General features: G+C 42.5%; 1 protein-coding gene across 3 annotated transcripts in view; it reads right to left on the bottom strand.

The window, feature by feature from the left end:
- Positions 1-18,455, bottom strand: part of LOC144683721 (protein Shroom4-like) — a 155,780-nt gene that overhangs the window by 74,940 nt on the left and 62,385 nt on the right. The window contains exon 1 of one of the 3 annotated variants that reach the window (XM_078547039.1): positions 7,290-8,017. The exons of 1 other annotated variant lie outside the window; for it this stretch is intronic. The gene's annotated coding sequence lies outside the window, so the exon portion shown is untranslated. Of the gene's footprint in view, positions 1-7,289; positions 8,018-18,455 lie in introns of those variants that run through there. One more of the 3 variants, XM_078547040.1, reaches the window with a different exon arrangement.

Here is an 18,455-nt window from a genome sequence, read left to right as displayed (position 1 = left end):
ACTGGGAAAAGGTATCCACGAGGGCAGGGATCTTTTTAAAATTAACCTGATTGTGACCGAGGGGTTTGAATAAAGAAGGGGAGCCAGTTCATCTCTCCTTACCTGGGAGCATAACAATTTGGGGGACCTCGTCCCGGGTCATAACAAATTGGGGGGACCTTGCCTGGGGATCGGTTGTAACATTATAGTTCCACAGGCACTGCAGCACTCCAGTATCTCACCTCATGTACAAGCACCTGGATAAATGCCAGTGGGCTTTTCTAGCATAGAAAACAATTCCCCTCACTGACATTTTTTTTCTAACAATGGTCACTAGACAGTGGTCAGAAGAGAGAACCCAGCTGATTTTTCCCAACCCAAGGAATTGTGTGTCTGCATGGATCAGTACCACACTCAGCACTGCATTTACCCACTGAGTCATCAGTGGGGCTCCTATTAATATTTCATATCTTTTGTCCTTCAGTCCCATTTCTCCTCCTCTTGAAACAGAAAATCCCTCCCTGCCTTAACCACACCTGTGCCAGCTAAAAGGAATACCATCTTTAAATGAAATAAATCAAACTTTTTTTTGTATTTGGATACACAAAATGCATTGATAGAAACCCACAGAAATGCATAATTGTCAAATTCATGTTTGGCACAACCCCGAGGAAAATAGTGCACGCATTTTCTCTCTTACACCAAACAAAAAAGCTTACTATATACTTTATTCATGACAATGATATCCTTTTAACAACGAGTCCTGACTGCTTCTTCAGCAAAGCATTCAAACTCTGTACTACTGAAAGAAACACCAATTGGCATCTCAGTCAGTCCCCAACTCTACTCTGTAGATCCCTCAAAGCAGCTTGCTAGTCTTATTAGATGCGGGTCAAACAGCTGCAGGTAGAAGCAAAGCCATAACAGGAGTTCTGCAATTAGCATAAAAGCAGGTCCTCTGCAGGCTGTCAAAAGACGAAAAAAAAGTCAGCATGCTTCCAGAAAATATGCAAAGGTTCTACAATGCAAAATAAAGAAACTAGCACAATGTAGAATTTATGTCACCCAGTGCTCAAACTTTCTTATAACAATTCCACTTAGGTCATTGTTACAGGGTCACAGGATTCTGAATTGCCAGTTGCACTTCCCATCATTTATACTCTCATTTAAAAGGGGCTGTATCATCACATCCAGAATTTAAAAATGAGTTTTGCCACGTCTTCAGTTTGTTGTGGGTTTCCTGAAATTGACAGAGTTTGGGTTACTAAGTCTGATGATGTAAGGGAGATAGTAACACAGGTGCTGGCTGTGTTACTGAGCTGGGTAGTGCACAAGCCATAAAGGTGCCATCATTGCTAAAAATGGCATATTTTGATGTACATTACTCTGAAAAATAAAAACTCTGATAGGTTTAAAAAGTCTGCCATCAGTCTCACTTTTTTGATAATAAATCTCACTTTTGGCATTTCCAAACATCAGAGGTCATAACGAGGGAACTGAACTAACATCAGCATAGGTGCATCAGTAAAACATTGTGCTGGCTGGAAGGAGTTAGCGAGCTTGGTAGTGCAGGGAGCTGGACTGCGCATGAAGAGTTTCTAACTGTGCACTTATGTTCGGGAGAGCCTGTCGCTCACTTTTAGGCCGCAAGTCAGGGCCAGACTCACGAAATGTTGTTGAATCCTGCAAGTAACAATTGGCTCTCTGCTTTTACTTTATGGAAACTAATCTTTAGTCCGTTGCAAGATTCACCAAACCACATTCTCATAGGTCTGAAATCCAGTTGGTTCACGGAGCCTCAAATCCGGTTGGATGTTTGCATTCGGCTATATCCTAAGTGGAAATGCAACTACAGATAGTAAGTGCTGGATGAACATGGTTACTGGGACTGATAATATGAAGGAGCTGAAGTAGCATCAGTAGATGTACAGTCAGTAACACATCTCTAACGTTTTCTAGTTCCAATGCAAGGTCATCAGTCCGAAACGTTAACCGTTTCTTTCTCCACAGATGCTACTTGGCCTCCTTGAGTATTTCTAGCATGTTCTGTTTTTATTTCAGCAACAGGGTGCTGGCTGAGTTGAATTAGGGAAAGTATTTTTATATTTGGCACTTTTCAAGATCAGAATGTAGGAGAGCATTGGTCATGGTTTTGACTACAGTGCATTGACCATGCTAAAATTAACTTTCTTATCCCAACACCAGTGTAACAAAGTCACATTTTCATAGGCTAATTGCAGAATTGTTGCCCAAGGAAATTAGTTGGTTTTAAGAGTCTAAAGTAGGGAGCTAATATATAAATATGATTCTCCTAAAACCTGAACAACAGAAGTACCAAATGTAAAAGTTCTCAATGTGAGAGGGCTATATTATCAACAGAATCGGTTACACTGGAGTTGTTATCACATGCTCAGGTTAACTCAATTCCATCACTTTATCCCACACAGGAATTCTCACAGGCAGATTTCTCCATGCATTCATCAGTTCTCATTTAAAACAAAATTCATTTGACAAAACAGTAAAATACAGAAATTAGTTATAACTCAGTATAATGGCTTGGTTTTTAAAAAGGAATCCTGAAAGCAAAGCTTCTTCTTTAAGGGGCGGGGTGAGGGGATTGCGTGAGTTTGAGAGCCCTATCTGAATGCAAGGCTTAAGAAAACACAGCAGCTTTCTGGGCTCTTTCAAATTTTAAACACAGGATATTTCAACTGCCCAACTCAGAAACTATTTCCTGCAATTCTCCTGTCCATAAAAAGAAGAAACACATTGTTTTTTTTGTGATCAACATTGAAATAGCAGCATAACAAAAATTCTTAAACTCCCTAGAGGAGTGTGCAATGAAATGTTTACCGTACAATTTATATTTTAAACAGAGAAAGAGATTCATTTGATTTAATCAGTGTTACTTGTCAATCGTTTAACTTAAATGAAAAAACAGATTTGACATGAGATTTCTTCCTAGTTTCAAGAGTATCCAAACTTTTTTTTCTTGGCAATTTTCTCCTCTCCTGTGTGGTGTTGACTCCTTCCTGATATATAGTTTCACGGCACCAGTTGCTCTTTGGCAACTCATCCATGTAGCCATTGATCACTGAGCCCTGGAGGGTCCCTACAGTTTAGCCTCAGGTGTCCCTGGGCCTGATGGAGGGCCAAAATTTGAACTGCTGACCACTGAGCATGAAGAGCTGGTGGAAGATGCATGTATACTAATGCTCAATATGATGCTCTCATGTCCTATTGCGTATTATTCTGGAAACACTAGGATTACATATCAAGAAGAGCAACAGGGGTTAGGTATGTTCAGGCTATCTGCATCCATGGAACTGATCGAATGCCACTGATCACCTCCAGGAATAGAGGAGCGAAAGAAACAAATGGCTGCAAAGTCGTCTCAGGCCAATACCTAGCCTAGTAATTGGTCACATGGTTGAGAGCAGCTCTTTGCTGACTCTCTTGCAAGAACAGGACACGAGAGAAAGAAAATTAAACAAGAAAAACCTAATTAAAAACAAAATCAGCAAAGTATTCCTCAGCCTGACATTAATTCATACATGCCAATCTAGAAAACTGACCCATAGCCCCAATAGTTAACAGATGAAAAATAGCCCAAATTAAAAGCTATATAACCTGAAAAAAATAGGTATCAGACAACTGGCTGTGAAATGTGAGGCGGAATTTAGTGCAAGCCACCAAAGTGGTTTCGTGGTGGGAAGGGCCTTAGAATCAGGTGGAAGTGGGCAGGAAAGATTCCCAATGGCAGGAACTGATGACCGGATTAAACGGCTGGTGGGGCAGCAAGGAGGGGGCAAACCCACAGCAAGGTGGCAGGAAGCCAACTGAGGTGGTTAAGAAGGCAAGTTAAGAATAATTTACATGCTGATGAACAGGACTAATCGTAACTTTGGTGATTAAGTGAATGACAAGCGGGAACGCAGGCACCAACAAGCGAAAGCTGGTAGTGTTGAAGTGGGAGGTTGAGGTCAGCCATTTCACAGCAGGATGGAAGGAGTTTGCAAAGTCACATTCTGAGGGGCACAGGACAGAAGGGGAGGGCCTGATGGAGCAGTCCAAGCAGCATCAGAAAGTGGGCCAGCAGCCAGTGACATTTTTATCAATTTAACCTCAGTACCGTACGACCGTTGATATTTGAGTCTGCGTTGTGTGAAAAATATGATACCACAAAAGTGATCAAAGAGCAGCAGAACTCTGTGTTGTATGATATAATCACCTAACATTTTTTTTTGAGTAATGTTACAGCATATATATTAATCTTGTTCAATACCAGTATGTACTATGTTACTCAGCCTTCATCATTCTTCAGTGGCAAGCACAGTGCTGGACACATGAGCGGAGCAAAGCCGACAGGAGACATCTGCAGACACCAGCGACATTATTGGAGAGCAGCAAATGGGCCCCATCTCTACCACATAATCTGAAAGACGCCACGCATCACTTTGACCGGCCGCTGCAGCCCGTTCTCGTCCACCTAGGAATCCTGCTGACTTTTGGGACTGCCATCGAGACCCCATGGACTAAATTCCACCCACGGCCTTATCATAAATTGCAGATATTCCAAATATTCCATTACTGTCAACAGCAGTAACATGAATCTAAAAGACACAAAAGGGCAGCTTGCGGCACTGGGGGATTTACAACTTACTACAGGGGGAGGCTGAAAGCATGAAATTTCCATAGGTGGGATTGGTGGGGAGGGCTGCAATTAGCAGCTCCCAAAATTTTGATTTTGACACTTTGGTTCAATTTCTGGGAAATTGGAGCCTAATGCAATTCTGCCTTTTAAAGTTTCTCCTAGAAGGATTACAATACTCGAGATATTGAAAATATTAGCTGTAAGGACTTCAGTACAATTATAGTAAATCTACCCCCAGGTACATTAGCCCATAAAATGAAAATTTTCAGCAGGCCAACTAAATCTCAACCTGCAGTACATCCTACATTCACAAGACAAATATGGATCACTGTCACATCTCTCCCCATTTTTCTCCAGTGGTAGCCAAGAATAGTAATATGAGATTACAAGAATTGAGGCCATTCTGATTGAACTATTTTAATTAAATTGCATTTATTTTTATGGAACTTCTGGAGAGATGACAGCAAATTAATGTAATTTAAGCAAAATCTGAGAACAGAATTCTAACAAAAAGGGACATCCAAATATCAAGTTTTTTTCCCCCTCTAATTCTTCTAGAGGATTAACCCCTGGGGGTTGCCATTGATCAGAAACTTATCTAGAACAGCCATATAAATACTATGGCTACAAGAGCAGGTCAGAGGCTGGGAATTCTGTGGAGAGTAACTCACCTCCTGACTCCCCAAAGCATGTCCACCATCTACAAGGCACAAGTCAGGAGTGTGATGGAATACTCCCCACTTGCCTGGATGAGTGCAGCTTCAACAACATTCGAAAAGTTCTGCATGATCCTGGACAAAGTAGCACGCTTGATCAGCACCCCATCTAGCATCTCAAACCTTCACTCCCACTACCATGAACGCACAGTGGCATCAGTGTGTACCATCTACACAACGCACTGCAGCAACTCGCCAAGCTTCCTTCAACGGCATATTCTAAACCCGCGATCTTTAATGCTTAGAAGGGCAGGTGCAGCTGAAGCATGGGAACAGCACCACCTGCAAGTTCCCCTCCAAGCAACACACAATCCTGACTTGGAAGTATATGACTGTTCCTTCACTGTCACTCCCTTCCTAACAGAACTGTGTGGTGTACCTACACCACATGAACTGCAGCAGTTCAAGAAGGCAGTGCACCACCACCTTCTCAAGGCAAATTAGAGAGGAGCAATAAATGCTGGCCTTGCAAGCAATGCTTACATCCCATGAATGAATAAAGAGAACTTGCTGTTTGCTTCAAAATATTTTCTAATAATGATGCTAAAAATTGCTGGTGGTAGGAAAAAGTGGATGAAAGTTTAACAGTTGTATGACACTCCTTGGTTTACTTTTTTTTCCTCATTCATTCTTGGGATGTTGGCATCACTGACTAGGCAAGCATTTATTACCATCCCGAGTTACCTTGAGAAAGTGGTGCTGGATGCCTTCTTCCTGAAACGCTGAGCAGTTTAATACAATTTACTGGCTTTCTAGGTTACTATGGAGTTCAGTTAAGTGTCAGCCACATTGTTGTGGGTCTGGGGTCATGCATCAGCTAGACTGGTAAGAACAGCAAGCTTCCTTCTCTGAAAGGGCATTAGTGAACCATTTGGGGTTTTATGATTATCCAGTGATTTATGGTCAATTTTTTCTGATAGTAGTTTTCGTTTTTTTAAATAGAAAGGTTAACTTAAAACAAAATGAGTTACTACATTCCATTGTAATACCAGAGGGAAAAAAAGTTATTTTAATAGCATTCATCGCCTATTATCACCAACAGTAATTTCTGGCCAAACTGTTCTTTTGACTCTTGTGAAAAGATCCAAAGAACAAGCAAGGCAAAAAATACTGTGCTTTATACTGAAAATAAAACTACTGCAAACTACAATCATTAATAAAAAATATAAAACACACCAAAACATGCTTTGCAGGATCAATGGGCTGAACATTGTGCTCTCAGGGATCTGACTAGTGCTTACAATCTTTTATACCCTTATTATTATTATTATTACGAGTCCTCACTTTTCCCAGCGATTTTTGACTAATATAAACAAGAGTCAGCTCTGCATTTTTGGCTGCCACGTTTGCCTACATCAGTCAATGCATTTAAAAGTAATTCACTGTACATGATGCACTTGATACATTTCTGAAAGATGTGATGCAATACCACATCAGTGCAAATGCCAATATACCAAAGCAGGAAAAGAGTAACCACACTTAAGACAATAGAGTTTAATGTTGTGCAACATTTTTGTATGATACACTTAATTTATCACTTAAAATTGATCCCATTAACATCACCAGTGGTATGTTTGTAGCCACAGGTATTTCACTCTTACACTGTACGGTTCCAAATGCTGCCTCCAGGTACAGCCCAAATTTAATTTTACAAACTAACTGTACTAGTAGATGTTTTCCACAATTCAAGGAAAAGTAGTTCAAAAAAAATGTCCATGACATCCTAATGATAACATTTGGTTTAACTTAAATTACTTCAGATAAATAATGTCAAAAACACTTTATCAACAGTTTCTCATTTGCATCAAAATTGATGGGTTAGAATTTTTTAAAAACATATTTAAAATATTCATTTCAAAAATAAGTTTGAGCAACTATATTTCAGATGACAACTCAAGTGATGCTTTGTGTCAATACCTACACTTGTATTTAACACTCACCACTAGAATTCTCTGCACTTGCCCTGCTTTCAGTAGTACCGCAGCAGTTTTCCACAAGAGTCCAGCCTGCTCCTCGATATCGAGCCTGCTCTTCACTGCCTGTCCTGTAACTCACTCGCAGTCTGTCAAACTGTGTGTGTCATTATTTTTCGCACAGCCTCACAGCAATTTCATGAAATCTGTGCCCTTATGGCACTATAATCTACTGGCGAGGTTTCCAACAAGAGATATATAACTCAATAGTAAGAAGTAAAGAAGATCTCTGGTCAGCCGCTGGCCACGAGCAGAAATCTTAAAACAGCAAAATACTGCAGGAACAATCAGGCTACGCAACTCTGGTTTTTTGATTTGGACAACATAGGGCAGTAAACGGAAAACTTACAGAACAATCAAATTTTTTTTGCAAGCTTGTTGCAGCCAATCATTGCGAGTACAACAAAAGAGTTTCCCTCACTCCATTTTAAATTGAGTTCATTTCACCCTTTCATCACGTTCAGTTCCAAATCAGATAATGATTGTTTTACAGCCCCTTTAAAAAAAATCTGATTATAATACAGGAACTGAGATAGAAACAGCAAAGAAACAATGCCCGGAAAAGATTTTTAAAAAAACAGCGTGAAAAGTTTTGTAAACGCAAACCCTTCCTGTCGCCCAGAAAAATGCAAGAAATGAAGAGAACTGCTGTCATCACAGCCATAAGGAACTGATGCTCAAGTTCAATTAGGTTGTGGCCCCAGGCCAGCAGTTCTGAACTTGGATCTGAAAAAACTAACATTTTTTTAAAAAGCCAAAACATACAAAAACATTGTTTGCCTTCAGTCTAGCTCTGCCAACATCCTAAGGGTTACTATTGATCAGAAACTGAACTGGACCAGCATATTTGGCTAAGAGAAGATCAGAGGCTGGGAGTTCTACAGCAAGTGACTCACCTCCTGGCTCCCCAAAGCCTGTCCACCATCTACAAGGCACAAGTCAGGAGTGTGATGGAATACTTGCCTGGATGATTGCAGCTCCAACAACGCTCAAGAAACTCGACACCAACCAGGACAATGCAGCCTGCTTGCTTGATTGCCATCCCAACCACCACCTCAAACATTCACTTCTTCCACCACAAACACACAGTGGCAGCATCATATACCACACACAAGATGCACTGCAGCAACTAGTCAAGCTTCCTTCGACAGCACCTTCCAAACACGTGACTTCCACCACCTAGAAAACCAAGGGCAGCAGATACATGGGAACACGACCATTTGCAAGCTCCCCTCCAAGCCATACACCATCCTGACTTGGAACTATATTGCTGTTTCTCCACAGTTGCTAGGTCAAAATCCTGGAACTCACTTCCTAACAGCACTGTGGGTGTTCCTGCACCAGATGGACTAGGTGATTGAAGAAGGCAGCTCAGCACCATCTTCTCAAGGGCAATTATGAGTTGACAACAAATTCTGGCCTTATCAATGAAGCCCACTGCCATGAAAGAGTTTTTAAAAAAAGTTCCACCTCATTTTTTTTACCTCCTGGTAATTTTTGGCCACTCTCATAGGGATAGAAAAGGTTCATTTGTCGATTATCATATGGTAACAAAGGAACCTCCACCATGGATATGTAGATAACTGAAAAATGGCTTTCAAGGATGAAGAATGTAGCGGGACGTTACAACCCAAACAGCTGAACCATCCACATCATACAGTCGTCAAATCCTGAAGAAGGCATTGTAATTCTTTACCTTATTGTTCCAATCCTGTGCCCCATTTTGTTTTCAAACCCTATCAATTCTATAAGTGCTTTGGCAGGAATACTCAAATCAAGCTAGCTAATGTATTCACAACAGGAAACATCCTGTTGTCTCACAATATAGCTGCAACTAGTCTTGAAGAAAATAAGCCATCATGTAAGACAACATTTGGACACATTGGATAAGAAGAAATATGACAACAACAACTTATATTTACTGCTTATTTGCTTCCACTTTTGGCTTTTCCCGTGTTACACGTGGTAGCCACAATGCTGGGTGATCACCCTTCATATCAACGATCACATTTTTTGGATTTGGCGGGTTGTTTTACAGTTGGATGCCCTTCCTGACACCAACCCTTCCACTTTATCTGGGCCTGGGACCGGCACTGTTACATGCAAGCATGCCTGCATCAGTAGCTGGACTCTTCTGTAGCCAACAAGTCCTGGAGTGGAACTCAAACCCAGGGCCTCCCAGCTCAGAAGCAGAAGCACTACCAACTGCGCCATTCACACTCTAATAACTTTTATTGTAATCAAATGTCCCAAGGCATTCTACAGAAGCATTTTAATACAAAATATGATACCCAGCCATATGAGGAGGTATTAGGTCAGATGACCAAAGGCTTGGTCAAACAAATAAGTTTTAAGGAGCGTCTTAAAAGGAGGAAAGTTAAGTAGAGGGCTGGAGAAGGTGTAGGAAAGGCTACTACAGAGTGAAGGGCCTAAACAGCTAAAATGATGATGGAGTGATTAAAATCAGGAATGCTTAAGAGGCCAGATTTAGAGGAGCTCAGATAACTCAGAGGGTTGTGTGGCTGGAGGAGATTACAAAGATAGTAGGAGTGGGCGAGGCCATGGAGGGATTTGAAAACAAGGGTGAGAATTATAAAATCAAGACATTGCTTGACCAGGAGCCAATGTAGGTCAGCAAGCACAGGAATGATAGGTGAACAGGGCTTGGTGCGAATTGAGATACGGGCAGCAGAGTTTTTGACCTCAAGTTTACGGAGATTAAAATATGGGAGACCAGTCAGAAGTGCGTTAGTCGAGTCTATAAGTAATGAATGCATGAATGAGGGTTTCAGCAGATGAGCTGAGACAACAGCAAAGTCAGCAATGTTATGGAGGTGGAAATAGGTGGCCTTAGTGATGGCATGAATGAGGTCAGAGGCTTATTTCCATGTATGCAAACAGACTGGCTTAATCTCAGGCTGTTGCCTGGGGGAGAGATGCAGTCAGTAGCTAGGGAACAGGCTTTGAATTGGGGACCAAAAGCAGTCTTTCCAACATTTAATTGGAGGAATTTTTTATTCATCCAGTATGGATATCAGATAAGTTGTTTGATAATTTAGCAACAGTGGAAGATTCGAGAAAGATGGTGGTGAGGTAGAGCTGGGTGTCATCAGCACAGGTGAAAACTGATTCTGTGCTTTTCAATGATGTTGCCGAGATGCAAAATGTAATTCAGGAACAGAGGGGTGACAAGGACAGATCCTTGGGGAACACAAGAGGTAATGGGAGCAGGAAGAGAAGCCGTTGCAACTGTTCTCTGGTTACAATTAGAAAAGTAAATGATGGAACCAGGTGAGAGCAGTTGTATTTGTTGAAAAGTAGTTGAAAAGGAGCTGGGAGAGCAGAGGTGACTGAGGGAGTTTGGTGAGGTGGGAACAAGGTGATCCTTTGAGCACCGTGAGTACAGTTGAGTAAGTATTTACTACTTTTACCACTTATAGTTTTTACGGTCTTATTTTGTGGTTCATCATTTGTAAGGGCTATATTCAGTAACAATGAGGAACAGGGAAGAAGGGCCCTAAAGTAATTGCTATTATTTGATATCAAGTATCTTTCAAAAGGTTTGGTTTAATTTAATTTAAAGGGGTAAGTCATGGCAGGAGAGCTCAAAGCTTTGTGGGAAGCCAGGAACATTTCCAGTGCCTGGGGCCAGCATGTGTGCGGGGAAGTGTCTCCAGCTTCATCTCCTGGAAGCCCGGGTTTCGGAGCTGAAGCAGCAGCTGGGGATACTGTGGAGCATCTGCAAGGCAGAGAGTATCGTGGGTAGCATGTATAGAGAGGTGGTCACACCACAGGCTAAGAGTCCACAGGCAGGAAGGGAATGGGTGACCACCAGGCAGAGCAAGAGGACTAGGCAGGCAGTACAGGGATCTCCTGTGGCTATCCCCCTGCAAAACAGATATACCGTTTTGGATACTGTTGAGGGGAATGGCCTCCGGAGAAAGCAGCAACAGCCAAATTCATTGCGCCACGGTTGGATCTGCTGCACAGGGGAGGAGTAAAAAGTATGGGAATACTAATAGTTATAGGGAATAATATAATACTGGGGAATAATAGTTATAGGGGATTCAATTGTAAGGGGAATAGATAGGCATTTCTGTGGCTGCAAACAAGACTCCAGAATGGTATGTTGCCTCCTTGGTGCTAGGGTCAAGGATGTCTCAGAGTGGCTACAGGACATTCTGAAGGGGGAGGGTGAACAGCCAGTGGCCGTGGTACACATTGGTACAAACGACATAGGTAAAAGAAGGATGAAGTCCTAAAAGCAGAAAATAGGGAGTTAGGAAGTAAGTTGAAAAGTAGGACCTCAAAGGTAGTGATCTCAGGATTACTACCAGTGCCACGTACTAGTCAGAGTAGAAATAGCAGGATATATCAGATGAATACGTGGCTGAAGAGATAGTGTGAGGTGGAGGGTTTCACATTCCTGGGACATTGGGACCGGTTCTGGGGGGAGTACAAACTGGACAGGTTACACCTGGGCAGGACCGGGACTGATGTCCTAGGGGGAATATTTGCTAGAGTAGTTGGGGAGGGTTCAAACTAAAATGGCAGGGGGATGGGAACCTATGCAAGGAGTCACTGGAAGGGGAATCAAGGACAAGAACAAAAGACAGAAAGGGGAATAAGAAAAGTGACAGGCAGAGAAATCAAGGGCAAGAATCAAACAGGGCCTCAGTGAAAAATAGTGGGAATGGGACAAGTAATGTTAAAACGACAAGCCTTAAGGCTTTGTGCCTTAACACGAGGAGCATTCGCAATAAAGTGGATGAATTAACCGTGCAAATAGATGTAAACAGGTATGATATAGTCGGGATTACGGAGACATGGCTGCAGGATGACCAGGGATGGGAACTGAACATCCAGTGGTATTCAGTATTTAGGAAGGACAGACAAAAGGGAAAAGGCGGTGGAGTTGCATTGCTGGTTAAAGAGGAAATTAACACAATAGTGAGGAAAGATATCAGCTCCGACGATGTGGAATCTGTATGGGTAGAGCTGCGAAACACTAAGGGGCAAAAAAAAGTTAGCGGGGATTGTTTATAGACTCCCAAACTGTAGTGATGATGTTGGGAACGGCATTAAACAGGAAATTAGAGACGCATGCAATAAAGGAACATCTGTAATTATGGGTGACTTTAATCTGCATATAGATTGGGCAAATCAAATTAGTAACAATACCGTAGAGGAGGAATTCCTGGAGTGTACACGGGATGGTTTTCTGGACCAATACGTTGAGGGGCCAACTAGAGAACAGACCATCCTAGACTGGGTATTGTGTAATCAGAAAGGAATAATTGGCAATCTAGTTGTGCAAGGCCCCTTGGGGATGAGCGACCATAATACGATAGAATTCTTCATCAAGATGGAGAGTGACGTAGTTGATTCTGAGACTAGGGTCCTGAATCTTAATAAAGGAAACTACAATGGTATGAGGCACGAATTGGCTACGATGGATTGGGAAACATTACTTCAAGGGTGGATAGGTAACAGCAAACATTCAAAAAATGCACGGGTGAACTGCAACAGTTGTTTATTCCCGTCTGGCACAAAAGTAAAACAGGAAAGGTGGCCAAACCATGGTTTACAAGGGAAATTAGAGATAGTATTAGATCCAAGGAAGAGGCATACAAATTGGCCAGAAAAAAACAACAGACCTGAGGAGTGGGAGCAGTTTAGAATTCAGCAAAGGAGGAACAAGGGAATAAGAAGGGGAAAATAGAATATGAGAGTAAGCTTGAGGGGAACATAAAAACTGACTGTAAAAGTTTCTATAGGTATGCGAAGAGAAAAAGATTGGTGAAGACAAATGTACGTCCCTTACAGTCAGAAACAGGGGAATTTATAATGGGGAACAAAGAAATGGCTGACCAACTAAATACATACTTTGATTCTGTCTTCACAAAGGAAGACACAAATAACTTACCAAAAATGTTGGGGAACACAGGGTTTAGAGAGAGGGAGGAACTGAAAGAAATCAGTATTAGTAGGGAAATGGTGTTGAGGAAATTGATGGGATTGAAGGCCGATAAATCCCCAGGGCTTGATAATCTACATCCCAGAGTACTTAAGGAAGTGGCCCTAGAGATAGTGGTCATCTTCCGAGATTCTATAGACTCTGGAACAGTTCCTGCAGATTGGAAGGTAGCTAATGTAACCCCACTATTTAAAAAGGGAGGTAAAGAGAAAACAGGGAATTATAGACCAGTCAGCCTGACGTCGGTGGTGGGGAAAATTGTAGAGTCCATTATAAAAAATTTAATAGCTGAGCACTTGGAAAACAGTGGCAGAATCGGACAGAGCCAGCATGGATTTATGAAAGGGAAATCATGCTTGACAAATCTACTGGAATTTTTCGAGGATGTAGCTAGTAGAGTTGATGAGGGGGAGCCAATGGATGTGGTTTATTTGGTCTTTCAGAAGGCTTTTGACAAAGTCCCACATAAGAGATTAGCATGTAAAATTATAGCGCATGGGATTGGGGGTAGTGTATTGAGATGGATAGAAAACTGGTTGGCAGACAGAAAACAAAGAGTAGGAATAAACGGGTCTTTTTCCGAATGGCAGTCAGTGACTAGTGGGGTACCGCAGGGATCGGTGCTTGGACCCCATCTATTCACAATATATATTAGTGATTTAGATGAGGGAACTAAATATAATATCTCCAAATTTGCAGATGATACAAAGCTGGGTGGGAGGGTGAGCTGTGAGGAGGATGCAGAGATGCTTCAGTGTGATTTGGACAAGCTGAGTGGGCAAATGCATGGCAGAGGCAGTATAATGTGGATAAATATGAGGTTATCCACTTTGGTAGCAAAAACAGAAAGGCAGATTATTATCTGAATGACTATAAATTGAGAGAGGGGAATGTGCAACGAGACCTGGGTGTCCTCGTACACCAGTCGCTGAAGGTAAGCATGCAGGTGCAACAGGCGGTAAAGAAGGCAAATGGTATGTTGGCCTTCATAGCGAGGATTCGAGTACAGGAGCAGGGATGTCTTGCTGCAGTTATACAGCACCTGGTGAGACCACACCTGGAATAGTGTGTGCAGTTTTGGACTCCTGAATTGAGGAAGGATGTTTTTGCTATAGAGGGAGTGCAGCGAAGGTTTACCAGACTGATTCCTGGGATGGCGGGACTGACATATGAGGAGAGATTGAGTCGGTTAGGATTATATTCGCTGGAGTTCAGAAGAATGAGCGGGATCTCATAGAAACCTATAAAATTCTAACAGGACTAGACAGGGTAGATGCGGGAAGGATGTTCCCAATGGTGGGGGAGTCCAGAATCAGGGGTCACAGTCTGAGGATACGGGGTAGACCATTTAGGACTGAGATGAGGAGAAATTTCTTCACCCAGAGAGTGGTGAGCCTGTGGAATTCGCTACCACAAAAAGTAGTTGAGGCTAAAACATTGTATGTTTTCAAGAAGGAGTTGGATATAATTCTTGGGGAGAAAGGGATCAAAGGGTATGGGGAGAAAGAGGGGGCAGGCTATTGAGTTGGATGATCAGCCATGATCATAACGAATGGCGGAGCATGCTCGAAGGGCCGAATGGCCTACTCCTGCACCTAGTTTCTATGTATGTTTCTACCCAGCTGCAAGACAGTTGAGAGGTGCTCGAGGAAGGTGGTGTGGTCAGCCATGTCAAAGGCTGCAGAAAGGTCGAGAAGGACAAGGAGGGAAAGTTTACCATTGTCACAGTCACAAAGGATTTCATTTGTGACTTTGATAAGAGTTCTCTCATTAGTGGCAGGGGCAGAAGCCTGATGGGAGGAATTCAAACATGAAGTGCCTGGAAAGATGGGAATGGATTTGGGAGGCAACAACACATTCAAGTACTCTGGAGAGATTAGGCTTTGTATGAACAACATTAGATAAGATATTAGGAGGTACAATCTACTTTATATAGCATTGTAACTCTAAAATATTAATATATGGTGGTGCTGACCACAAAGCCCATTGTTTGACCCTTGATCTGTTAGCTGCTTTCAGCTGTGGCAAAAATTGGGGCACTATAACGGACTCCAGTGACCACAGGGTCAGGGAGTGGAAAAACCAGCCAGGAATCCTACCCAATTTTCTTTAGTGACCCACTGCTAGGAACAGTGCAAAAATGAATGCTACGCATGAGCAGAATAGGCATCAGCTATGATGCTTTACAAGATGGAATAGCCAATTCATGAAGAATGTCAACACAAGTTGGGTACCAATGTTTCAAATATAAGGGCAGCAGGCTTCTTTAATGTGTATCTGAGAGGGGTCTTTATTGAACTGATCTTAAGATGTCTGCCCTCAGAGGCAGAGTACCTCATGGCAGAGTCACATGACTATGGCAAGCCAGTTGGTCAGCACAGCATTGCATTTCCAAAACCCAAGCATCCCTGTTTCATACATTAAGATACAAACAGCCCCTTTTTCTTCCCCAATGAAAAGACACATTTGCATGCACGATCCTGTGTGACTGAGAGTTTCCTAAGTTACCACTTTATACCCACTGTTCTCATGCATTGAGAACTGTTTGGCTTACTATTCAGTCTCTGCACATAATCTTTAAACTGAGCAGGTCTCTTAATGGAACGCACGAGCACTGAAATTGGCTGTTCGTCTGGGTGATGTTCCTTGTCCGGAGAGTGTCGTTCCTGTGGCACTTGTTGCCTTGGTGACTGTTATCCCATTGTTCTGGCTGAGGACATGTGAACCTCTGGGATTGATGGTGGTTCCGTACTCAGTACAGCTGGTGAGATCCCTTCTTGCTGACCACCCAATGCTGTGAAGGGACAGCTTCACTAGTTGTTCTGCCTGGGGTTGTGCTGGTTTATTTGGTTGTTCACTTCTACTGCGTGCAATTGAGGTGACAATTTCTCTACACATGTCAAGTTTCCACGTGGGCTGACTCCTGTTGAGTGCATTTAAGGTTTGCACCCTGGCTGGCTCTCCAATGCTCAGCTCTGGCAATGGTTGGCTGTTGTTTCACCTTGATCTTTTCACTCATGCCTGTTACTCCTTTTGGTTCAAGTAGCTGTTTTACTATTGGAAAGGTAGTTTGCCTGTGGTGTGACGCCAGTTCTGGACAGGACTGCTTTGCATGCCTTCAGTCGGTGTGTTTCTCCACTCAAGGATCACCTTGGATATGTCGGTGCTAGATGTGCGCAATATTAGTTAGCTTACGTAATGGGTTCACACTCTGCTGACAAATTCGGCAAAAATCTTGCTAGATAGTTCATGAATCCAACAAATCCTTGCACTGCTTTCACGTCTGTCGGTCGCCTCACCGCTGCTACAGCTCTCACCTTGCCAGGATCCAGACAAAGACATTTTGCGATCAATACATGACCAATGTACTTGACTTTAGGCATCTTCAGTTGCATCTTTCCTGTTCAGCTTCAGGTTCATCTGGAGAGCTCCCTCTAGCAGTCATGTTAAATTCTGGCCATGGTCAACTATGACTTCTTCCATTGTGTCTCCACATCCATAGACCGTAGAACACCCACTATGGTTTCCACTCTGGGAAAATCAGTGACTGTCTCATGCTGTCTGCATTGATACTCTTCTGGAGCCATGGAAATGCCAAACAGCATGCGCAACCATCTGTATCTCCTGAACGGCGTCCAGAATGTAGTTACAAAGCTGCTTTCATCCAGCTTCACTTGCCAGTTACCATCCTTCGCATGTAGGATAGTAAAGACCTTTGCCATGGCAAATGATGGCAAAATTCCTTCGATGGTTGGCATGGGATAGAGAGCGCTCTTCAGCACTTTATTAGAGCCTTTGGGTGTAAGCAAACTCACAGCTTTCCAGGTTGTTTCACTGCTACCATGGTGCTAATCCAGTATGTAGGAGTTGTCACTGTATTGAATACTCCCTTCTTTTCCAGCTCTTCAATCTTGTCTTTTAGGCTTGACTTGAGGGCAGCGGGAACTCTTCTCAGCAGATGCTAAATTGGCCTTACACTCGCATCTACTTCTAGATGATATTCACCTCGTGGACATCCCAACCCTCTAAACACATCTTTGTACTCCTCTAGGATCTGTTCTGCCATCAATGGTTTTGTGTGATGTAACACAATGGGAATCTCTGTTGGCATGTTTAGGGTAACCAGTCCAAGCTTTAGACTTGCTTCAGCTGAAATGAGTGGCCGTTGCACCTCTTTCATGATCTGAAACTCTAGATTTTCCTCCTTGCCATTGCATTGGGTTGTCAGACTCATTTATCCTCTCGGTCTGAGTACTGTGCCATTGTATAACCTCAATCTTGCTTTCGAGGGCTTAATTTTCGGATCACCCTGTTGAGCTACTTTGCACAGGTCTGTGAAGATCATGTTGTTGCATGATGCACACGTGTCTATCCTGCTTGATACAATGATGATCCCAGAAGAAGAGTAACAGTTGCAAACCATTTGTCTCCAATAGACTTGACAGAAGCAACCTGTTGTATCGTATGTAGTTCTTCATCAGGCTCATCTGCTGATGACTCTGCAGTGGCCACTTGTATCAGCTTATTTTGCTTTTTTCTGGTCAAGCACTTGTGGCCGAAATGATTTTGTTTCTTGCAGTTAAAACACTGCTTTCCCTTTGCTGGGCAATTCTTCATCTCCTGTGCATGCTGTTTTCCGCAGTATTTGCATCCTGCCCTTTATCTGCAAATGCTTCTGGACTGTTTCTCAGCATAATGTATCTCCTGGTCTGCTGTGCCATACATATACTCTAGCTGACATTTCACAACTTCTGCACTTTGACACGTCTATCACTTTCTTTAGCATCAGTTTCTCATCTTTCAGTAAACGTGTTCTCACCGAGGGTTCTCTCATGCTTGGGACCATTCTATCTTTAATCAGATCATCTTTTAGTTGTCCAAATTCACCTGATTCTGCTAGCTGCATTACTGCCATCACATATCGTTCAATGGTCTCATTTTCACTCTGAACTCTAGTGTTGGATACATATTGTTCATATGTAACATTCATTCGGGATTCAAAACGTGCATACAAGACTTTCAAAATCTCTGTCGTCTTTTTTCTTTGCTCATCTGTTAGGTTAAGGTGGCATATACTTTGTAGAAGTCCTTCCCCAACAGTGTTAACAGTGTAGCTACTCTTACCGGTTCAGGTTTGTTCAAGTCTGTTGCAATCG

This window comes from Cetorhinus maximus, chromosome 8 (assembly GCF_964194155.1).
Source record: "Cetorhinus maximus chromosome 8, sCetMax3.hap1.1, whole genome shotgun sequence".
NCBI lineage: Eukaryota > Metazoa > Chordata > Chondrichthyes > Lamniformes > Cetorhinidae > Cetorhinus > Cetorhinus maximus.
Note: the sequence above shows the minus strand (reverse complement) of the source record. Positions and strands in the feature narration are given on the sequence as shown.